We start from the raw sequence: 25,604 nt of genomic DNA on the forward strand, positions 1-25,604 counted from the left end.
AACACTGCAAATGCTTGAAGACTTACTTTTCCAAGAAGAATGGACTTACCACACCCCTCGCCATTTCATTTTGGAATGTTGTCACATGGCTCTAAAAGAGAACTATTTTGAATACAACCAACAACTATTCCTACAATGCCATGGGACTTCTATGGGCAGTGCCTTTGCCCCCTCGGTGGCGGGATTGTATGTTAGCCAGTTTGAGAAGAACTGTGTTCTGAACAACAAAAATCCTTTCGTTTCCAGTATACTATACTGGAAACATTACATCGATGACGTCTTGCTAATTTGGGACATCAAACAAGACCTACAGATGTTCATCGACTGGCTAAATGGGCAAGATCGTTGGTTAAATTTCACGTTCACTGCAAGCAATAAAAGCATTGATTTCCTGGACTTGACGCTTTTTTGTGAAAATAAAAAACTGGAAACGAAGACGTACACAAAGCCCACTGCCAAGAACAGCCTCCTGTCGTACCTGAGCTAGCACCCTCAACCTTTGAGGGATAATCTTCCATACAGCCAGTTTTTACGACATAAACGCAATTGCAGCAAAACAAGTGACTATAAACATCAGGCACGAATCTTGAGTGAAAAACTTCAAGCCAGAGACTACACCACTCGAGTTATCTCCAAATGCAGAAAGAGGGCAAACAACCAACCACGTGACTGTTTGTTGCAGATCTATGAGAAAGAACCAGTAAAAGATCTAGTGACTTGCGTCACTACTTTCTGTCCTGCAACGTATGAGGTCCAAAAACTGATAAAGAAAAATTGGACAATCATTAATTCTGGCGCTTACAACTGGCCCAAGCCCAGATTCGCCAACAGAAGAACAAAAAACATCAGAGATGTACTCGTTCACACACGCCCTCGCACAAGACGACCAGCGTTGAACGTTCGAGATCTCAACATGGCCCCAGTCACAGGACATTATCCCTGCGGGATGTGTGGAGTTTGCAAATTCACGAGGCACACAAAAACATTACAACTAACTGACCAATTGCTATGGACCCAACGTCAACATACGAACTGCAACTCGAGTCACGTGATTTACCTGATCACCTGCCCCTGCCAGAAACAATATGTGGGCATGACCTGCAGGAAAGTGAAAGTCCGAATTGGAGAGCATAGAAGTAATGTGAGACTCAAGAAGAACACAACTAAGTTATGTGCCCACTATGTTACAGCTGGCCATACATGTGATGAATTGAGATGGACGGTCCTTGAGATGCTTCAAGACAGAGACACCAATGCTGAACAAATTCTCTTCGAAAAGGAGCAAAGATGGGTGAACCGTCTCAACACCCATGTGTCAGGGATGAACGATAATATTCCCTGGCATCATTTCTACTGAGCGATTTGGGCAGACTAGCTCACGGCATACTCCCACCTTACCCTATCTGAATTTGCTATATTGACACTACAAATGTCTGATCCCCCTGAGTAATTGGTAACTCAAAATGTGCACATAGATTAAATTAATCTCCGAATTAGATTGAGTTTTTTATAACATCATGGCATTCCCTACCTGACTAAGGTATTCTTGCACTAATTCATCATATATAACTTTGATAGTGAAATGCATGCTTAAACGACCCTGTAAAGGTTTGAGCATTATATAAAAAATATTATAAAAGTATTAATACTCCCTATCGTTATTCTGGAAGCATTTAGATCTAGATGGACGTTGGTTTTAAAACTTGCCAACAGCCCGGACGCGAGTCTGTTTTCCAACCGATAGACATTGTCTATTTCCTTTGGATAGCGTCATAAGGCGTTGTCCCGGCCGGCACCGGCGCTTCCAGGGGCAGAGCCAGCACAGACAACTTGAGCAACACACGTGGGTAAGTGTGAGGTCCCCGAGGACACCATTCGCTCTGTAGGTGCACCATTTAATTGTAAAGCCGTATCTATTACTTACAGCTGAGACCACAATACAGCGGCCCTTAGCACCCTGAAGAGGAAATATTCCCCACGCATTCAGGTACTTTACCGCTAAGCACCCTTTAACTATTCCAATGCGCTTGTTATGCAATTTTGTTGGGCTTGTTGTTCGGAATATGTACTGACACCTTTGCTGAATTGCACGTATTCCTAAAACCGCTAGACACTAGAGTGTGAGACTCTTTCTTTCTTTTAACATAAACATGACGTCTTTATGAATTTCGTCATTTTCTGATAATCTGACAGCGCCTATCGCGCTAGCATTTGCGGGCTTTTGGGCTTTAATAATATTCTTCTAGCCTAAGCCTGTTTTCCACTGTCCTTCACTGAGACCTATGCCCGTGTTCCCTCACCGTTTTCATCTTCTTCACCATTTTGAGAGTCTGTTTGCACTTATCACTGTGCACCCTAAAATAGCACTTTCTAATGTATATAGTGTTATAGAGACTGTGTTAGTTGAACAGTCTGGTATGCCTCGAATTTACATGTGAACAGCATGACGTTGTTGTTTTTGTTTCCTAAAATACAGGATAACATTTCCATGATTGCCATTAAGCATTTGAATACTGCACAAGTGGTGTAAGTAGAACTTTTTGTGTATGTCCTGACGAAAGCTCCACCGACCCTCCTGGGCCACTAGGAGCTGAAACATGTCGACTTTTTAAAAACGTTTATATATGATAATCTAGTCACACGATTATCGAATATATCCATTCGATTTTAGTCTACAGTATTCACCTTCTTTAATAAATGTGTTTATGGTGACTATACTGTTTTTTACTAAAACTCCCTCGCTGGTTGGCCATTGAACCTTTTCCTTTTGATCTCTGGACACTTCTACACTCTCCAGAGTTGCCTCAGGTGAGGCAGGCATACTTTACCTTTGACCACCCAATGACTATGCCATGTCGCTAGATGAGGGGCGGAAAAACAAATATACCGCATCGTCAAAATCTCTAGCGTCTATGAGGGTTGTCAAAGTGAACCAATGGTTTCTGTAGATATACGAAGGTGGTCAAGTAGTTATCCAAGCCATTCTAATTTTGATGACAGGTCCCATGCTGTGTCATGCTACTGAGTGTAGGTAAAATAGTACATTGTTTTGATGTTTTCTTATTTGTAATTACAGAGTTGTATCCTCCAGATCATGTTAGTATTGAAGCTGATTTTCATTAATACTATTTGAGTCTTGATGTGTGTGATAGCACAGGGCTTCAAACTCGTTTCCAGGTTTAAGCTAGGATTCTCCTTTTTTTGGTGATGTGTGGCATATGTTCTTTGGGGATATCATAAGATTAAGGCCTTGCTCAGGAATTCTTATTCTTGTAGTTTCTCAGTCATATGTGAAGTGCCCATATCCTACTGATAATGGTGTCCTTACACTATTTTATACTACAAGGTTCAATTGGGGAATAGCAACCTTTTCAGCATCCATCACAATCCAAGATGGCATATACAAACACATATCGTTGGTGAGAGTGAATTTCACAGTATGGAAGTTTGGATGGAAAGGATGCACCACTACTTAATGTGACGGAACATTTAGCTGTGGGGCCAATCTGGAGCGCAGCAACATTTTCTCGCAGTATATACTGAGTTTCATTTATAAAAATATTGGTTCTTTTTCAATGTCTTGCCCTGTATGTTATGGAAAGTAGTTTGAATGTAGTTCTTCAGACAACAGTTAGTCAGTGCAGAGCCTTAAAGCCAGGGCAATGTGGTCATGAATATTAAGATGCACAAGTTGTTTGCATTTAGAATTCTCTGGAGTCGTCTCATTGGGGAAATAGATGCACCATGGTATTTTGGCAAAGTACAAATGTGATAAGATGAGTGAGGTGGTTGTTTGGATATCCAAAAGGAGTTCAACATGATGAACCAACATCAAAATGCCTCATGGTGATGAATGTCGATTTTGTAAATCAGTTAAATCCTGGATTCCTAGATGGGGCTAAGCCATGAAAATTCTTAAGCTTTTTTCACTGAACTTTGACATTTGCTAAGACCATATTATTGGTGAGTTCTTGATTTTCCATTCCACAGATGTTAGGTGTTTTGTGTTAGAGGCATTGGGTTTGACTTGCCTTGACTCTCTAACATTATTTGATAAGTGGTTTTCAGGTACTCATCTATTCTCGAGTGGTCAAGCTCATTTGATTCATCAAGAGTGTGGTTTATCTTGGTATCTTCAGTGTGGTTGTAGCATGCGAGGGGATGTTGGACTGGTTTTGATAAAGGTTTTTGCACTTTTGCAAAATATAATCCTCCAATTTACAACCTCTAAATACACTGGCCAAAGAGTGCTTCATGGTGTTAAATGAGGATTTTTTTTAATTGGTGGAATCAAGGGTTCTTGGAGGGCAATGATCCATGTAAATTTATAAGTTCACTTCCCTGGGCGTTAATACTTGTATCTCAGGTAAACAAAATGCCTGCTCTGAACTTCTAGAAATTTCTCTCTGTCTTGGTTGTGGTGCTCCAGAGTGAGATGATAAAAACGAGCTTGCTTTGAAGACATAATGGCCTACGCTAGAGATGTTTGCCACTGTGTTCACAAAACACAAATGTCCCAGAAAGAACGCTGAAGAGTGCTCTCTCCCTGTCTAAATCAGATGTAATTACGCTTTCCTGTTTATTTTGAAAAGGAGAGGTCTCATGATGAATGAAAATGAATGCAATAATTAGCTTATTAATAGTACCGCCCCTAAAATAAATTCTGTCACACCTAATAAATCACATGAACACATCCACTAGCAAACTATAATAACGTGAATGTTATGTGTTGCACATTTGCATTCAACACTAAATGGGGCACACACATACAAATGAAAACTTGCACTAAGGTACATGAATAAATGAAAGGAAATCAAGATACATAAACAGAAAATGCAAATATCATGTCAGTTTGATGTAGACAATGAAGAAACTTTGTGAAATATTTGATCTTTGCACAGTTCCTCTCTTGATGCTCTATTGTTTGGGAAAAAAGGGAAATAATGCTTGACATGTCTTTAAGGTAGGGGTCAATGCAAACTAGGATATTTCCCTTTGATACTCATATCACTTCGACTGCTCAGTAAGATTTCATGATGTATCAGTAACTGATGGGCACCATGGCAGTCACCTGAGGTGGCTGGCAGAGAATACTCCTCCTTTGGTGCCACACTACACAAGGAGGCAATGACAAAATAAGGTAGCATGGACGTGAGAATACTTCCCTTACCTGTGGTGTGAGGAGAATCACCCTTTGATCACTTTTTAATGACCGTGAAGAAGTCTGTGGGTGTGAAAGAAAAAGTAAGATATCATCGGCATAGACAGAGGCTTTTAAATGATTATAACCATATTGAAAACCATAGATTTGGGAGTTTGTATGAACCTTTATCAGAAATGGTTCAAGAACAAGAATGAAAAGGAGAGGATAAAGGGGGCATCCTTGTCTAACAACCCGATATAAGGAAAATGAAGAAGAAATAAGGCCATTGACTAAAATAGAGGACATAGGGGATGAATATAGTAGAGAAATATAATTAATACAAGTTTTAACAAAATCAAACCAGGAGAAAGTAGAGAAAATAAAAGGCCAACTCACTCAATCAAATGCTTTTTCAGCATCTAGGGAAATAACCGCTAAAGACTTGGATTTACTAAGGACATTGAAACATAATTTAATATTATCTGCAATATGACAACCCTTAATAAAACCACATTGTTCCCCTCTAATTAGTTGAGGTAACAAGGATAACAGATGGAGAGCTAATATTTTTGCAAACATTTTATAATCTAAATTGATGTCAGGATTCTTATTTCCTTACCAAGAGCTTGCACAGGAACAGAGATGCTTGTTCCCAACTCCCTTTCAAGAATGCCTCCGAGACCAAAGATTAAACCTGATCCCCAAAACACTCAAAAGGGGGAAGGGGGAGTGGATAAAATAATAAATCAAGAAGAGACTGGTCCTGAGCTTGTCCACTTCCAACTCGTCTATCACTTCTTACTTCAGTGGATAGAATTTCATGAAGAGAATCTATAATACAATAACAAGAAATTAATATTAACCTACTCTACTCTCTCCCTATACCTTTTCTTTCCCTTGGAGTCACTACCTACCCCAAGCTTAGGAAACTGTGCCTCTCCTCTGTTTTTTCCTGAGTGATTCCTCTCAGGTATTGCGTATTCTCTGAACCATGTAATTACCTGAAAATACACAACCTCTGTTAGCTCTATGTACTCTTCCACTAGATTATTCTATTTTCTTATCTTTCTCTAAGCTTACTTCTTAATGGTTCTGGAGCTTCTTTAATAATTCTTCTTTGTGTACATCCGTGTGTGAACCTTAGGCTTTCCTAACTTCGTACTGACTAAAGTTCATATTGTTTTTTCTTTTGTCTTTCAGGAACCTGCACATTTATACATCTATCGTTTCTGGTATCTACTCTCTTTCCTTCCTGCTCGACCCTTTGCCTTAAGTAACTTATTTGTTTTTTCTTTTACCTCTAGGTTGAAAACTTTCTCAATTTCAGTTAAGAGTTTATTAATTCTTTGCTCGATAAATATTGTTTTCCTTTACGCAAATCACAGTTCGCCTTATTTAATAATGGAAATTAACTTAGCTCTGTTATCTGCTTTCTCGTTGACAGGTGGCGCTGGACTCCGTGTCTCCGACTTCGGCTTGAAGAGAATCCTCTGAAGAACTTCTAAGGTGAGTGACTTTCTATTGCGCTATCTCTGAGTAATTATCGCTCATAACTGTAACACTATGGGAATAAGAAACCGAACGAATACCCAACGAGATATCTCCTAATTACTACTTTTAAACTTGAGCGTAATTCTTTGCTGCTGACTTCGGAAATTGCCTCAGTGAAGCGCGCATTAGGTAGTGAGCGCAAGCTTCACATTAGCTTTGAGGCTGGGGCACCTGTGCACAATAGACTAGACTGCACCTAGAAACTAGAGGTGGTGGCCATCTTGAGGTGTCTCATTTGAGTCAGTCTCTACCAGCCATTATTCTCAAGTGAGTTTTACCATTTCATACCTTGTTTCCTCCAAGTCAAGGCACCAATGCAGGCTCTTGTCACTAGTGGGGTTCTGACAATTGATCAAAGAAATGGGCGTGTAATTTCACATAATAAGGGATCCTTATTTTCTTTGGGTAGGTGGCAAATTAAGAGGATATGGAGAAAAGTAAAAGCTGATACAATTTAGGAAGAGGAAATTGAGAAGAGTGGGAGTGAAACTCAATGGTAAACCCATCAGGGTCCGGTGCCTTACCATGTTTAATAGTGCGGATTGCATTGAGGACATCCTGCATTTGAATTTTTATATGTAATGAAGAGAAGTCTACATTAAGGTGGGAGGGAGGATCAATGGAAGATAAATACTGCTGGATACCATCTTGAGATGTAGGAGAATAGGGCATATAAAGCTCCTGATAAAAATGGGTAAATTCAGCCACAATGTCTTCATTCTTATAAAGCATACTATTAGGTGAAGTAAGAATCAAATTGATTCTGGAATGTTCCTTTTTTTATTTTAAGATAATTGGCTAAGAGCCTTCCCAATTTATTTTGACCTTCTTAGTATTTCTCAGATGCCTTAAGTAAAAATGAATTTGCGTTATCTGTGGACAATTTATTAAAAGTGAATTTTCATGATATCTTCCAGAGAGGATTTAGAATTTGTATGCTAATAGGAATGTTCTAATTGTTTAATACATGTAGGGATTTCAAAGTACTTAAAGAGGATTTCTTTCTGCGGGATACATATGAAATAATGAAATCTCTAGACGCAGCTTTAAAAGCATCCCATATAATTCGTGGGGAGATAAGTGAGTGTTCATTTTCAAGAAAAAAAGTATTAGCAAAGAATTCAAAACTTTGGGTAAAATTATGATCTAACAGGAGAGAATTGTTAAATCTCCATTGTCTGGTACCATGAGTTGAAGGAATGAGGTCCAAGTTTAAAAAATACTGGAGCATGATCTGAAATTAATATAGGACCAATACCTGATTGAGAGACGTGTTGTGCAAGGGGGTGAGAGAGGAATAAATAGTCTAATCTGGATTGAGAACAGTGTACCTGGGAGAAGAAGGTATATTCTAAAAGGGTGGGGTTGCAAAGTCTCCATGCTTCCACTAAAGATCATTGTGCAATGGTAGAAGTAAATTGAGTGTGTATAAGAGAGGGAATAAATTTTGTTTTAGAGTTACGATCAAGCATAGGATCAATTACCATGTAGTAATCACCACCCACCTACAGATAATCACCCTTATAAGTCATTAATTTGGACAGAATTGCAGGCCAAAAGTCCTTCTTGGGAGAGGTAGGAGCATAAAGATTGAAAGAAGTAATGGGTATTTCTTTTTTAAGTATAAGAAAAACAGACACCCATCTACCTAAATCATCAGAATCTTGTGATAGCAATTGAATATCTAAGCGTTTGTGACACAGAATAGCTACACCATTACGCTTTCCATTACCAGGAGAAGAAAAAACATGTCTTACCCATTTTTGTTTAAGTTTACTAATTTCTTAGTTCAGAATATGCATTTCCTGTCACAAGGCAATATCAGATTTTGAATTGGAAAGATGAGTTAATACTCTCTAATGTTTTATAGGGGAACCTAAACCTTTAACATTCCAAGATACAACTCGCCGAGCCATCTCTATTAGAATAAACATATTAAACAATTTAAGTTGAACAATAGAAAACAAATTGAGCTATAATAAGATGTAATAGAATTGATACACAATGCAAACATTTTAAAAACAACAGGAACTGGAATGTATATGAAATATAAGATGGGATTATGAAGGATGAAATTAGTAAAATGAGATGTGAAGGAAAAAGGAAGGAACAGGGACCATGATATAAAAAATGAAAGGATTGTCGAAAAAAGAATAACTAAGAGAAAGACAGTAAGAAAAAGATAGAGGGCCCAATTCACAGAACTAACTTAAGACAAAATCATAAACTTAAAACTTTTGGTATTCACAGAAGGCATTTAGTAGTAGTAAAGTTAGGATTTTGTCTTAAGTCTGCCTTAAGTCTGTCCTCAGTTTGTCTTAAATCTGTCTTAACTCTGTCCTAAGTCTGTCTTATGTCTGTCTTAAGTCTGTACTAAGTTTGTCTTAAGTTTGTCTTAAGTTTGTCTTAAGACTGCCTTAATACTGTCTTAAGTCTGTCTTAAGTATATCTTAAGTCTTAAATGGTATGATTAAACAACTTGACCTAGGAGAAGAATTCTCAAAAGCAGTTAAACTGATTTATAAGGAACTGACAACAAGAATAGTAGTGAATGGGAAACTAACTAAACAAATTGTAATACAGAGAGGAACATGATAAGGATGTCCTCTGTCACCACTGCTTTTTAACCTATTCATCGAGCCACTAGCAAGTAGGTTAAACACAAATCCCAACTTATCCCCATTTAAATGAAAAGGCTGGAGAAAGAAAGTCACTCTCTGTGCAGTTGACCTAATAATGTACACTAAAGATTTGATAAATTCACATCAGCCATACTGCACACATTGGAGGACTTTGGAGAGAGTAGGCTGGTGTTTTGGTGAGCCAACAAAAAAGTGTGAGAATTGCCTGGAAAACACTTTACATGAATAGATCTGAAGGTGGTATAGTGGCCTCTGACTTCCAATTTTACTGCTGGGCTTTTCAACTCAAAAGCATAAGATAATTTTCACAGGAGAAACCCAGCCGAAAATCCATATGTTGCAGGGAAACTTTACTTAATATGCCATAAAAAGGATCTCACTTTCTATATCAATTTGGTCACCCCAAGTTATTCAAAAGGGTTAGGTTGAATACTCTTGATCCAGCTTGCAAACTATGGTTCCAGATTAGACATATCATAAGGATACTAAACTACAGTGAGTTTGCTCCAATTCGGAATTCGCCCAGAAAACAGATTGCTTGCGAGACAGTCTGGCAAGACCTTTGATCGAAGCCGGTATACATAAATGGGGACAGACTATCAAGGATGGTATTCTGATGTTTCAGGAAGAAATCATCCAAAGGACAGAAAATAGGTTGTGTAGATTTAAATACTATCAGATGACCAGTTGGATACTCAAGCTGGGTAAAGATGGGGAGGGTAACACAGGATGTGAAAAGATATGCAAGAAAACTCTCCCCAAAAAAGAAAGATGGCAAATTGGTGCTGGGTGTTAGTGCAAGGGGTCAATGTAGCCTTCATCTTACCAGAAGTTATCTGAAAAAGGGACCCGCAAACACTGTAAGTGACACATTTATGGCAAGTTTGTATGTCTACTCTTTGGATTACAATAACATTTGCACCCCTTAAGAAAGACTGTCTAGTCACCTAACACAGAGCGTACTGGACTCTGAAAAAGCTGGCTAACTTTGGAGATCTAAAGAAGAAAGCATGTCTTTGGCGTGGTATGGAAATGGCTGATGATGTTCATATTTTTTGGCAGTGTCCTGCCATCCAACTCTGTGGGCAAAAAGTGTATAAGTCTCTGTCAGATATATTGGGGAGAATATTCAAGGTAATCCTAATATTGGTGATTTTCTGAAGCTTAGAGGGTGACTGTCCACTATAAAGTTGCCCAAGAAACAGGGAGCTCTTGCATTCAGCTTTGTTCTACTTGCAAGTCGGGAGATCTGCATGAAATGGGTGTCTTAATTTCACCGGGGTTCAGAGAATGGGTAATTTCTGCACAAATATTTAACAAAACTGCCTGTAAATGCATGCCCACTAAAAGGGCAGAAGTGTGGGGACAAATTGAATAATGGTGGTTGGAAATGACGTATGATGCAAAAATATCTAAACATCTACAATGAAGAGCCCCAAGTGTCCAATAATTACAACTGATGAACCAACAAATGAGCATTACTGGGGCCAACTCATAGATCCTGTCAAACGTTGGAAGAGGTGTTGCCAAGGAGGTTAAGGCAAAGGCTCTAGTTTCAGTTAGCATCTCACTTGAGTTCCTGCTTTCAGTCACAAATAAATTAAAAGTTATAAAGAAAGGATTCCATAACGTATGGTGTTTAATGTTTGTGATAGCTCTAAGACAGTGAGTGCTACCAGTCCTTCTGTAGCCACTGTAGTTTTCTGGTTATCCCAATTGGAGATCTTAGGAGATTTAGTGCCTGTACCCTGCACTTTGGTGGCCTGATAGTAAGGAGTTTTTCATCCAGGTGATTTGGGATCTGGTTGACACTCATTTATTGCATCAGTTTTTACAAAGAATGGTCTATTGAAAATGGATCTGTAGTTTTCTGGTGTCTGTTGGGTCTAAGTTATCGTTCTGATGTTTTCAATTCTGAAGGGGGCATCCCAGTATTTAGGGATTTGTTGATGTTCAGTTTTGGTATCACTACTGAGCTTGAAAACAGTATTTATTGGAATATCATTGTGGAGCAAGGGTCAAGTGTAGAACACTGTAGTTGGGAGGAAGACAGAGTGGGTGTGTTTCATCTGCATTGAGCTCCCTTTAGGGTACCTGAAACCACACCCATTACCCTTTATTTGATCGGTATTAATCTAGTGCCTTGGCACTAACAATGAAGTGAGCTACTATTTGGTTACAGAATCTTTGAAAAGTAAAGAGTTGATGTCAATTACGCAATTTGGGTAAAGAACTGTTCGATAGAGGGAAATTTCAATATACTAATTGTGTTTGAGTAGTAGGTCTCTTTGACTATTTGATGCATGATTTGTGCATTCTGCTGTGTCTTTGTAGGTATGTTATGTTCACTATATTATTAGAATTGTACCATGATCATTGTAGGGTAGATATTTTCTGCTTTTGTCTATTCATTATAATTCCTTCATTTCCTTTTTTGTTGCCTTCATGTTCGCTTGTAGATAACCATTTGAAGGCAGTGTTTACCAAATTATATGGTTTCCCTATTGTTTTAATCAGCTCCACAATTCAGTTTTTTTAAAGTCACCTCAGGGCTCTCAATAAAGATTTTTTTCCATTGCCTGTATGATGGTAAGAGACAGGTAGATGGTTAAAGGCTTTTCAGGATGCTATGGGTACAGAGATGAGTAAACGTTACGCAATGGGACTGGATCAATATCTGTCATGTTAATTTGCTCTGTAACTAAAAAGTTAGAGTCCAGTGTATGTTCAACTTTGTGAGTCTGGCCAGAGATGATTTGGAAGTGATTGAGGGCGATTAGTCCATATATGATGGTATTACACTGTGACATTTTTGGTTTGTGAAACCAAATGTTTAGGTCTTAGAGAACACAAGAGTTATTGGAATGGTAAGGTCTGATATTGAGTCACAGCTGAAGCATACCAGTCATACTGAATGAAGACTTGTTATCCATGTATCTCAAGCACCGGAGTTCTTTCTGAGTCATTATTCTAAACAAATATGGAAGTTCAATATACGTAGGTCTGATATTAACACCCATTTGGAGCTCTCAATTCCTTTTACATGGAACAATTGATATTAATGAGGAGGTATCCAGATCTCCTTACAGTATCACATTACACACTCCTCATGAGGTGTAGACACTCTTCCAAAATCCCACCATTCAAACAATAGGATAACCAGCTATGGAATTCCTTGGCAACACCATGGCTAGTCAATGTTGACCACTTGTGGTCATAATCCAAGTCAATGGAGGGCTGAGTAAAAGTTCAGGGTGAAGTTGATCACTAATATTAAATATGCAGGAAGATGGCAACCTTGTTTTCAAGGTGTTTTTCTCAGATATCCTGCATTTCAGAGCTGCCAATCACTTTAGAGTTCTTCTGGTTCAGCAGAACTTGAGGGACCAGGAGCACCCATTTGGAGTCGCACTGACATCGGTCACCATTAGCCGCGGTTCCAGTTATAGAAAAGGATGATTGCGACTTCAACTTGTTGTATCTATGAAAATGTAAGAAGTAGAGCAATTAACTCAAATGTGTACAGATTTGAAGGTCACGAGCATGAGAAACAAAGTCCTGTAGTGGTCTGTGTATTTCCGGTACGCATGATCTCCACATGTAGCCCATTCCCATTGGAGGAAAATATGTGAAGGTCTAGAGAGGCGGAGGAGTAACAGGGTAACGCCTGACCCAGTTAATCCAAGATAAGACCTTACTAGAGGTCACTGCGACTACTGTGAAGTGATCCCTATATCCCCAGATGGTAAAGAATCTAGAATGTCCCAAGGAGCAGTTCACTAAATTGAGGATACTGTCTTTGTGAGAATTGAGAAATCAGTCACTGCTGATTGACAAAATGGGGAGGAGAGAGGCTAGGTCACTGAGCAGAGGACCGCCGGTAACTCAAAGCCTGGATGAAAGGTACTTATTGTTGAAGGTACAAGATAGTAAGAGTCCAAGCAGTAAGGTAAATGTGGCTAAAGTGATAGCTTAATCATACGTCAGATCTTTCCTTAGTAATATAACAGGATGCACCTAAGGCAGTCCTTTGAGTTTTGCAAAATGTTTGTGCATAAAGTAGATCCAATATTTAATGATGAATTTCAAGAATTTATATCTACTGAGATAGTGACACCTTTTATTACCATTAATAAAATGGCAGTAACTCCTTAACTTAACAAGGATGTTCAACAGTATTTCCTCAATAGACCAACAGTATTGCTGAATACTGATGCTAAAATAAACATGATGATTCTGTGCAATAGATTGGATACACTACCTCTATATTTAATACAAGTTTTTGTCACTGGAAAATAAACAATTGACAATGGAAGGAGGCAGGCTTGCCATGTAGTGAAAGAAAATTGGAAAAAGGTCAAACAGTAGAGTATCACTGCATGAAGAAAAAGCATTCCTTCCTTAAGCTGACACTGGACCGATTCATGTGGAGAGGGATTTTTTAAAATATGATTATACCTTTAGCACTAACCTGCATATAATCTGAACATTCTCAAGGCTATTCCATCGGCCTCAGCTCCATCTCATACCTACCATCATCAAGCCCTCCTCAATCTACGCCCCGCCATGACATGTTTAGATTGTACTTACAATCTACATGACCCCTTCTATTATCTTGAATCATGTACTCATTGTGGCTTCAAACTGGAGGCCCCTCAATTAATAAATGCCCACACCCTGTCCTCTAAAAATACTCACAAACCTATCAAAGCCTCACTTATTAATGCTAGATCATTAAGTAAGCATAAAGAGGAAATCGCTGATATCATTTGTAGTGAACAATTGGATATATTGTTTCTCACCGAAACTTGGACCAACCCGGCATCTGACCCCGATCTCCTAATAGCCGTACCAGAAGGATATAAAATTCTTAGGCAAGATAGACAAATAAAAGTGGGAGGGGGGATTGCCATTATATGCCGCAGTCAGCTGAAAACCACGATCAATACTTTGCCACTCTCCACATGTGAGGCCCTGCAGTTCACCATAGTTTTAGGCCCCTCAAATCGCTTTAAAGGTGTCCTCTTATATCGTCCTCCAGGAAGTAGAAGCAAATTCCTAACTTCTTTCGCAGAGATGATGGAATCTCTAGCCCTAGAGGATACGGTTACCATCCTAGGAGATTTCAATTTCCCTTTCGAAAATAAGTCTAATAATGACACCAAAGCCCTTATCACCGACCTAGAATCTCTGGGGCTTACTCAACAGATCACAAACCCCACGCATGAAGCAGGGCATACTTTGGATGGGTTATGCACAAATGATAACAACTTACTTATTACGGATATCATCCCATTAGGATGGACAGATCACCATGCAGTCATTTTTACCATCCCATCCTATTCGTCATCACCCAAGGAATTGAACTCCCGACAAACTAAAACATTCAGACCATGGAAACACATTGACCACCAACAACTTCGCGATCTGCTATCTGCCTCCATAGCTAACCCACCCCAAGACTCAAATAGCGCAGCCAGAGAATACACTGCATGGCTTACATTGGCTCTAAACAAACTAGTCCCCACTAAAACCATTTTTAAAAACCGCACCACCCCTTCGGCACCTTGGTACTCTGAGGATCTTAGGCTACAGAAACAACTTTGTCGCAATAAAGTAAGACACTGGAGAAAGACCTACTCCGCTGAAGATAAGGATATCTATAGGAGAGAAATGACCCTGTATAAATCCCTTATCCAAAATGCCAAAAGTACATTTTATTCCTCCCAAATAGAGATTGCGTAGAACTCCAACAAAGAACTCTACCAAGTGGTAGCCAAATTGTCACACTTGCCTCCCCAATCCACCCCCAATTCTTCCCAAGCATTCTGTAACAACCTGGCCACTTATTTTTTCGATAAGGTAAATGACATTTACACCAATCTTTCACAAGAAACCCCCATAGACACCTGCTCGAATGTTCTTCCCATCAAACATCCTATTTTTTCACAATTCCTAGACATTAACTCTGTTCAAGTTGCTGAGGCCATGAAGTCCCTCAAATCAGGATCAGCCAAAGATCCTTGCCCAGCTTCAATTCTCCTCCCTATCTCCGACATCATAGCACCCCAACTTGCTAACATTTTTAACATCATGTTTAGCACTGGAATTTACCCTGCAATCTGGAAGGACACGCTCCTCAAACCCTTACTTAAAAAGCCCCACCTTGATGCGGAAAATACGAACAACTATCGACCCATAGCCAGTTTGCCTTTTCCAGCAAAAATAGTCGAAAAACTCATGTACTCACAAATCTCTCAATATATTGAACAACATTCTCTATTAGACGACAGTCAATTCGGCTTTCGCAAATTGCACAGTACTGAGACCGCACTCATCAAATCCACCGATGAGATAAGGAAAGCACTTGACCAGGGAGGAGCGGCAGTACTCATTCTTCTTGACCTCACAGCGGCCTTTGACACGGTCGATCATAACATCTTGATCGACCGTGTCAGTGCCATAGGCATTCAGACTAAAGCAAAAGACCTATTGAGATCTTTTCTAGCTGGCCGTACCCAGACAGTTCAGCTAGACACATTCCTGTCTGAAAAACTGGCCCTACCCTGTGGTGTCCCCCAAGGCTCATCCCTCAGTCCAACCCTATTTAATATCTTTATCACTGATTTGGCAAGGGTTATTAAAGATTGGGGGATGAGCCTAACATCCTACGCCGATGACACCCAGTTGGTTCTTACCATCAAGGATAATGGAGACAAAATTGCAGCCAACTTTCATCAAGGCAGGCTGGCTATCAGTAATTGGATGTCAGTAAATTGCCTCAAGCTGAATTCCAATAAAACCGAGGTCATGACCTTTGGCAAGCTTACCCCTATGTGGTCCGATACATGGTGGCCCACTAACTTGGGTCCACCCCCCTTCCATCTACCAAGGCTAAAAGTCTAGGAATACTGCTAGACAATAAACTTACCTTTGCAGCCCATGTCAATTCCACTGTTTCATCATCATTTTTCAAACTCAAAGCTATAAAAAAGATTCTCCCATTCCTCCCTCCCAATTCTGGTAAAACTCTGGTCACCTCTTTTGTCATGTCCTCATTGGACTACTGTAACGGACTTCTGGTCAATGCCCAAGATAAAGTCATCAAGAGGTTACAGTCTATACAGAACGCCGCGCCTAGACTGCTTTCGAATACTCCTAAATTCAAATCTATTTCTGACACCATAAAAAAATATCACTGGCTCACTGTCAGAAATAGAATAAAGTTCAAGGCGCTCTGTATCGCCTACAAAGCCACACACAAACAAGGCCCACGTTTTCTTGTCGATCATTTCACATTCCATGTCCCTAACCGATCACTCCTGTCAATGAACAATCTCACCATGACAGTCCCACGTACTAGAACGGTGGCATGGGGTGATCGTAGTTTCCATGTTTCGACGGCAAAACTTTGGAACTCCCTTGATCCACACATTAGGGAGGCTCCCACCTTGACCATATTCAGGAAAAAAATAAAAACATGGCTCTTCAACCAATAATCCAATTTCCCTTTTCTCAATCTGTTCTCATCCATAGCGCCGGGACGCCCTTGGGCATTTGTTCGCGCTCAACAAATCGCATAAATAAATAAATAAATAAATCTACAGAGGGGCCAGAAAGGGAAACATTATGTCTTTTTGCCCTAGGGTAATGAAGCAAGACCTACAATAGATTGAATGAGATTTAGGGTTGACGAAATGCAAAGTAACCCTATTTGCAGGCAGTTTAGTGCTCTTGAATGAATCTCCAAAGAAGTCAATTGCGGTTATTCGCAAAGGTAAGATACACTTGTGTGTAATTTACACACGTAATTTTATTCTTAGATTTTTGAGTAACTTTACTACTTTTGGATCTTCAAATATTCTGAGTATAAAGCTACTCAAAAGTGTAGACCTATGATTCGAGTGTAAGGGCTTGATTACAAGTCTGGCAGTCTTGCGACTGCCAGACCTACGGAGGCGCAGCAGTGTTGTATCACCGTTCCTTGTACTATGATTTCTAAAGTCATTTTGGGGTGGACCATATGCTGAGCCAGGGAACAGTCATTACCTGGTGGTAGCACAGGAGCGCCACAATGTAAAATGCTGAGCAGGGTCTGGGACAGTCCGCCTCAGCATATTATGAGTTTAATATCTATCAGCCTTTTCATGGCGAAGCCCCACCATGAAAAGGCTGGTGGCACAAGAACAAAGGGGGGCCTACGGGGCCCCCAAGGCCATGGAGATACATTCAGGGGGCACAACATGGGCCCCCTTCTCTGTACCCGCACAAAGTTCCAGCACGGCATAGACGTCCATGTCCATGCTATGCTGAAACTTTATTGCTGCTCCCATTGCAGTGCTTATTTTCCAGGCACTGCCATGATAATAGCAAAGATATTTACAACAAGGGGTGGTGATGGACAGAGTCTCTGAATTAAGCAGAATACTCTCACCCAGTCAAGAGACCAGGGCTAGATCCAACACCGTTTTTGAGCACATTGCACCATCCCAGTTTCAGAACCTGGCTGTATGCAAATTAGTCTGTCCCTGGCCCAGTGCATCATGGGAACAGGGCAGGGCAGACCAGACCAGACTACAAAAGCCAATTCTTACACTGGGAAGGAAACAAGCTTCCGGGGACCGGTTTCTGGCATTTCAGCCGTCTTCGGCCCGGCTTGCTTGAATCTTGATGGTGCAATGAGCAAGGGACTCACATCTGAGTATACCCTTCCACGCTTAGGGTGGACAAAAATATTTACAACAAGGGGTGGTGATGGACAGAGTCTCTGAATTAAGCAGAATACTCTCACCCAGTCAAGAGATCAGGGCTAGATCCAACACCGTTTTTTAGCTCATTGCACCATCCCAGTTTCAGAACCTGGCTGTATGCAAATTAGTCTGTCCCTGGCCCAGTGCATCATGGGAACAGGGCAGCCCAGACTACAAAAGCCAATTCTTACACTGGGAAGGAAACAAGCTTCCGGGGACCGGTTTCTGGCATTTCAGCCGTCTTCGGCCCGGCTTGCTTGAATCCTGATGGTGCAATGAGCAAGGGACTCACATCTGAGTATACCCTTCCACGCTTAGGGTGGACAAAAATATTTACAACAAGGGGTGGTGATGGACAGAGTCTCTGAATTAAGCAGAATACTCTCACCCAGTCAAGAGATCAGGGCTAGATCCAACACTGTTTTTTAGCTCATTGCACCATCCCAATTTCAGAACCTGGCTGTATGCAAATTAGTCTGTCCCTGGCCCAGTGCTTCATGGGAACAGGGCAGACCAGACTACAAAAGTTAATTCTTACACTGGGAAAGAAACAAGCTTCCGGGGACCGGTTTCTGGCATTTCAGCCGTCTTCGGCCCGGCTTGCTTGAATCCTGATGGTGCAATGAGCAAGGGACTCACATCTGAGTATACCCTTCCACGCTTAGGGTGGACACAAATATTTACAACAAGGGGTGGTGATGGACAGAGTCTCTGAATTAAGCAGAATACTCTCACCCAGTCAAGAGATCAGGGCTAGATCCAACACCATTTTTTAGCTCATTGCACCATCCCAGTTTCAGAACCTGGCTGTATGCAAATTAGTCTGTCCCTGGCCCAGTGCATCATGGGAACAGGACAGACCAGACTACAAAAGCCAATTCTTACACTGGGAAGGAAACAAGCTTCCGGGGACCGGTTTCTGGCCTTGCTCATTGCACCATCAGGATTCAAGCAAGCCGGGCCGAAGACAGCTGTAATGCCAGAAACCGGTCCCCGGAAGCTTGTTTCCTTCCCAGTGTAAGAATTGGCTTTTGTAGTCTGGTCTGCCCTGTTCCCATGATGCACTGGGCCAGGGACAGACTAATTTGCATACAGCCAGGTTCTGAAACTGGGATGGTGCAATGAGCTAAAAAAACAGTGTTGGATCTAGCCCTGATCTCTTGACTGGGTGAGAGTATTCTGCTTAATTCAGAGACTCTGTCCCTCACCACCCCTTGTTGTAAATATTTTTGTCCACCCTAAGCGTGGAAGGGTATACTCAGACATGAGTCCCTTGCTCATTGCACCATCAGGATTCAAGCAAGCCGGGCCGAAGACGGCTGTAATGCCAGAAACCGGTCCCCGGAAGCTTGTTTCCTTCCCAGTGTAAGAATTGGCTTTTGTAGTCTGGTCTGCCCTGTTCCCATGATGCACAGGGCCAGGGACAGACTAATTTGCATACAGCCAGGTTCTGAAACTGGGATGGTGCAATGAGCTAAAAAACAGTGTTGGATCTAGCCCTGATCTCTTGACTGGGTGAGAGTATTCTGCTTAATTCAGAGACTCTGTCCCTCACCACCCCTTGTTGTAAATATTTTTGTCCACCCTAAGCGTGGAAGGGTATACTCAGACATGAGTCCCTTGCTCATTGCACCATCAGGATTCAAGCAAGCCGGGCCGAAGACGGCTGTAATGCCAGAAACCGGTCCCCGGAAGCTGGTTTCCTTCCCTGCGTAAGAATTGGCTTTTGTAGTCTGGTCTGCCCTGTTCCCATGATGCACTGGGCCAGGGACAGACTAATTTGCATACAGCCAGGTTCTGAAACTGGGAGGGTGCAATGAGCTAAAAAACAGTGTTGGATCTTGCCCTGATCTCTTGACTGGGTGAGAGTATTCTGCTTAATTCAGAGACTCTGTCCCTCACCACCCCTTGTTGTAAATATTTTTGTCCACCCTAAGCGTGGAAGGGTATACTCAGACATGAGTCCCTTGCTCATTGCACCATCAGGATTCAAGCAAGCCGGGCCGAAGACGGCTGTAATGCCAGAAACCGGTCCCCGGAAGCTTGTTTCCTTCCCAGTGTAAGAATTGGCTTTTGTAGTCTGGTCTGCCCTGTTCCCATGATGCACTGGGCCAGGGACAGACTAATTTGCATACAGCCAGGTTCTGAAACTGGGATGGTGCAATGAGCTAAAAAACAGTGTTGGATCTAGCCCTGATCTCTTGACTGGGTGAGAGTATTCTGCTTAATTCAGAGACTCTGTCCTTCACCACCCCTTGTTGTAAATATTTTTGTCCACCCTTAGCGTGGAAGTGTATACTCAGACATGAGTCCCTTGCTCATTGCACCATCAGGATTCAAGCAAGCCGGGCCGAAGACGGCTGTATTGCCAGAAACCGGTCCCCGGAAGCTTGTTTCCTTCCCAGTGTAAGAATTGGCTTTTGTAGTCTGGTCTGCCCTGTTCCCATGATGCACTGGGCCAGGGACAGACTAATTTGCATACAGCCAGGTTCTGAAACTGGGATGGTGCAATGAGCTAAAAAACAGTGTTGGATCTAGCCCTGATCTCTTGACTGGGTGAGAGTATTCTGCTTAATTCAGAGACTCTGTCCCTCACCACCCCTTGTTGTAAATATTTGTGTCCACCCTAAGCGTGGAAGGGTATACTCAGACATGAGTCCCTTGCTCATTGCACCATCAGGATTCAAGCAAGCCGGGCCGAAGACGGCTGTAATGCCAGAAACCTTTCCCCGGAAGCTTGTTTCCTTCCCAGTGTAAGAATTGGCTTTTGTAGTCTGGTCTGCCCTATTCCCATGATGCACTGGGCCAGGGACAGACTAATTTGCATACAGCCAGGTTCTGAAACTGGGATGGTGCAATGAGCTAAAAAACAGTGTTGGATCTAGCCCTGATCTCTTGACTGGGTGAGAGTATTCTGCTTAATTCAGAGACTCTGTCCCTCACCACCCCTTGTTGTAAATATTTTTGTCCACCCTTAGCGTGGAAGTGTATACTCAGACATGAGTCCCTTGCTCATTGCACCATCAGGATTCAAACAAGCCGGGCCGAAAACGGCTGTAATGCCAGAAACCGGTCCCCAGAAGCTTGTTTCCTTCCCAGTGTAAGAATTGGCTTTTGTAGTCTGGTCTGCCCTGTTCCCATGATGCACTGGGCCAGGGACAGACTAATTTGCATACAGCCAGGTTCTGAAACTCGGATGGTGCAATGAGCTAAAAAACAGTGTTGGGTCTAGCCCTGATCTCTTGACTGGGTGAGAGTATTCTGCTTAATTCAGAGACTCTGTCCCTCACCACCCCTTGTTGTAAATATTTTTGTCCACCCTAAGCGTGGAAGGGTATACTCAGACATGAGTCCCTTGCTCATTGCACCATCAGGATTCAAGCAAGCCGGGCCGAAGACGGCTGTAATCCCAGAAACGGGTCCCCGGAAGCTTGTTTCCTTCCCAGTGTAATAATTGGCTTTTGTAGTCTGGTCTGCCCTGTTCCCATGATGCACTGGGCCAGGGACAGACTAATTTGCATACAGCCAGGTTCTGAAACTGGGATGGTGCAATGAGCTAAAAAACAGTGTTGGATCTAGCCCTGATCTCTTGACTGGGTGAGAGTATTCTGCTTAATTCAGAGACTCTGTCCCTCACCACCCCTTGTTGTAAATATTTTTGTCCACCCTAAGCGTGGAAGGGTATACTCAGACATGAGTCCCTTGCTCATTGCACCATCAGGATTCAAGCAAGCCGGGCCGAAGACGGCTGTAATGCCAGAAACCTTTCCCCGGAAGCTTGTTTCCTTCCCAGTGTAAGAATTGGCTTTTGTAGTCTGGTCTGCCCTATTCCCATGATGCACTGGGCCAGGGACAGACTAATTTGCATACAGCCAGGTTCTGAAACTGGGATGGTGCAATGAGCTAAAAAACAGTGTTGGATCTAGCCCTGATCTCTTGACTGGGTGAGAGTATTCTGCTTAATTCAGAGACTCTGTCCCTCACCACCCCTTGTTGTAAATATTTTTGTCCACCCTTAGCGTGGAAGTGTATACTCAGACATGAGTCCCTTGCTCATTGCACCATCAGGATTCAAGCAAGCCGGGCCGAAGACGGCTGTATTGCCAGAAACCGGTCCCCGGAAGCTTGTTTCCTTCCCAGTGTAAGAATTGGCTTTTGTAGTCTGGTCTGCCCTGTTCCCATGATGGACTGGGCCAGGGACAGACTAATTTGCATACAGCCAGGTTCTGAAACTGGGATGGTGCAATGAGCTAAAAAACAGTGTTGGATCTAGCCCTGATCTCTTGACTGGGTGAGAGTATTCTGCTTAATTCAGAGACTCTGTCCCTCACCACCCCTTGTTGTAAATATTTTTGTCCACCCTAAGCGTGGAAGGGTATACTCAGACATGAGTCCCTTGCTCATTGCACCATCAGGATTCAAGCAAGCCGGGCCGAAGACGGCTGTAATGCCAGAAACCGGTCCCCGGAAGCTGGTTTCCTTCCCAGTGTAAGAATTGGCTTTTGTAGTCTGGTCTGCCCTGTTCCCATGATGCACTGGGCCAGGGACAGACTAATTTGCATACAGCCAGGTTCTGAAACTGGGAGGGTGCAATGAGCTAAAAAACAGTGTTGGATCTTGCCCTGATCTCTTGACTGGGTGAGAGTATTCTGCTTAATTCAGAGACTCTGTCCCTCACCACCCCTTGTTGTAAATATTTTTGTCCACCCTAAGCGTGGAAGGGTATACTCAGACATGAGTCCCTTGCTCATTGCACCATCAGGATTCAAGCAAGCCGGGCCGAAGACGGCTGTATTGCCAGAAACCGGTCCCCGGAAGCTTGTTTCCTTCCCAGTGTAAGAATTGGCTTTTGTAGTCTGGTCTGCCCTGTTCCCATGATGCACTGGGCCAGGGACAGACTAATTTGCATACAGCCAGGTTCTGAAACTGGGATGGTGCAATGAGCTAAAAAACAGTGTTGGATCTAGCCCTGATCTCTTGACTGGGTGAGAGTATTCTGCTTAATTCAGAGACTCTGTCCCTCACCACCCCTTGTTGTAAATATTTGTGTCCACCCTAAGCGTGGAAGGGTATACTCAGACATGAGTCCCTTGCTCATTGCACCATCAGGATTCAAGCAAGCCGGGCCGAAGACGGCTGTAATGCCAGAAACCTTTCCCCGGAAGCTTGTTTCCTTCCCAGTGTAAGAATTGGCTTTTGTAGTCTGGTCTGCCCTATTCCCATGATGCACTGGGCCAGGGACAGACTAATTTGCATACAGCCAGGTTCTGAAACTGGGATGGTGCAATGAGCTAAAAAACAGTGTTGGATCTAGCCCTGATCTCTTGACTGGGTGAGAGTATTCTGCTTAATTCAGAGACTCTGTCCCTCACCACCCCTTGTTGTAAATATTTTTGTCCACCCTTAGCGTGGAAGTGTATACTCAGACATGAGTCCCTTGCTCATTGCACCATCAGGATTCAAGCAAGCCGGGCCGAAAACGGCTGTAATGCCAGAAACCGGTCCCCAGAAGCTTGTTTCCTTCCCAGTGTAAGAATTGGCTTTTGTAGTCTGGTCTGCCCTGTTCCCATGATGCACTGGGCCAGGGACAGACTAATTTGCATACAGCCAGGTTCTGAAACTCGGATGGTGCAATGAGCTAAAAAACAGTGTTGGGTCTAGCCCTGATCTCTTGACTGGGTGAGAGTATTCTGCTTAATTCAGAGACTCTGTCCCTCACCACCCCTTGTTGTAAATATTTTTGTCCACCCTAAGCGTGGAAGGGTATACTCAGACATGAGTCCCTTGCTCATTGCACCATCAGGATTCAAGCAAGCCGGGCCGAAGACGGCTGTAATCCCAGAAACGGGTCCCCGGAAGCTTGTTTCCTTCCCAGTGTAATAATTGGCTTTTGTAGTCTGGTCTGCCCTGTTCCCATGATGCACTGGGCCAGGGACAGACTCATTTGCATACAGCCAGGTTCTGAAACTGGGATGGTGCAATGAGCTAAAAAACAGTGTTGGATCTAGCCCTGATCTCTTGACTGGGTGAGAGTATTCTGCTTAATTCAGAGACTCTGTCCCTCACCACCCCTTGTTGTAAATATTTTTGTCCACCCTAAGCGTGGAAGGGTATACTCAGACATGAGTCCCTTGCTCATTGCACCATCAGGATTCAAGCAAGCCGGGCCGAAGACGGCTGTAATGCCAGAAACCTTTCCCCGGAAGCTTGTTTCCTTCCCAGTGTAAGAATTGGCTTTTGTAGTCTGGTCTGCCCTATTCCCATGATGCACTGGGCCAGGGACTGACTAATTTGCATACAGCCAGGTTCTGAAACTGGGATGGTGCAATGAGCTAAAAAACAGTGTTGGATCTAGCCCTGATCTCTTGACTGGGTGAGAGTATTCTGCTTAATTCAGAGACTCTGTCCCTCACCACGCCTTGTTGTAAATATTTTTGTCCACCCTAAGCGTGGAAGGGTATACTCAGACATGAGTCCCTTGCTCATTGCACCATCAGGATTCAAGCAAGCCGGGCCGAAGACGGCTGTAATCCCAGAAACGGGTCCCCGGAAGCTTGTTTCCTTCCCAGTGTAATAATTGGCTTTTGTAGTCTGGTCTGCCCTGTTCCCATGATGCACTGGGCCAGGGACAGACTAATTTGCATACAGCCAGGTTCTGAAACTGGGATGGTGCAATGAGCTAAAAAACAGTGTTGGATCTAGCCCTGATCTCTTGACTGGGTGAGAGTATTCTGCTTAATTCAGAGACTCTGTCCCTCACCACCCCTTGTTGTAAATATTTGTGTCCACCCTAAGCGTGGAAGGGTATACTCAGACATGAGTCCCTTGCTCATTGCACCATCAGGATTCAAGCAAGCCGGGCCGAAGACGGCTGTAATGCCAGAAACCTTTCCCCGGAAGCTTGTTTCCTTCCCAGTGTAAGAATTGGCTTTTGTAGTCTGGTCTGCCCTATTCCCATGATGCACTGGGCCAGGGACAGACTAATTTGCATACAGCCAGGTTCTGAAACTGGGATGGTGCAATGAGCTAAAAAACAGTGTTGGATCTAGCCCTGATCTCTTGACTGGGTGAGAGTATTCTGCTTAATTCAGAGACTCTGTCCCTCACCACCCCTTGTTGTAAATATTTTTGTCCACCCTTAGCGTGGAAGTGTATACTCAGACATGAGTCCCTTGCTCATTGCACCATCAGGATTCAAGCAAGCCGGGCCGAAAACGGCTGTAATGCCAGAAACCGGTCCCCAGAAGCTTGTTTCCTTCCCAGTGTAAGAATTGGCTTTTGTAGTCTGGTCTGCCCTGTTCCCATGATGCACTGGGCCAGGGACAGACTAATTTGCATACAGCCAGGTTCTGAAACTCGGATGGTGCAATGAGCTAAAAAACAGTGTTGGGTCTAGCCCTGATCTCTTGACTGGGTGAGAGTATTCTGCTTAATTCAGAGACTCTGTCCCTCACCACCCCTTGTTGTAAATATTTTTGTCCACCCTAAGCGTGGAAGGGTATACTCAGACATGAGTCC

Source organism: Lissotriton helveticus, chromosome 4_1 (genome assembly GCF_964261635.1).
Source record: "Lissotriton helveticus chromosome 4_1, aLisHel1.1, whole genome shotgun sequence".
In the NCBI taxonomy this organism is placed as follows: domain Eukaryota; kingdom Metazoa; phylum Chordata; class Amphibia; order Caudata; family Salamandridae; genus Lissotriton; species Lissotriton helveticus.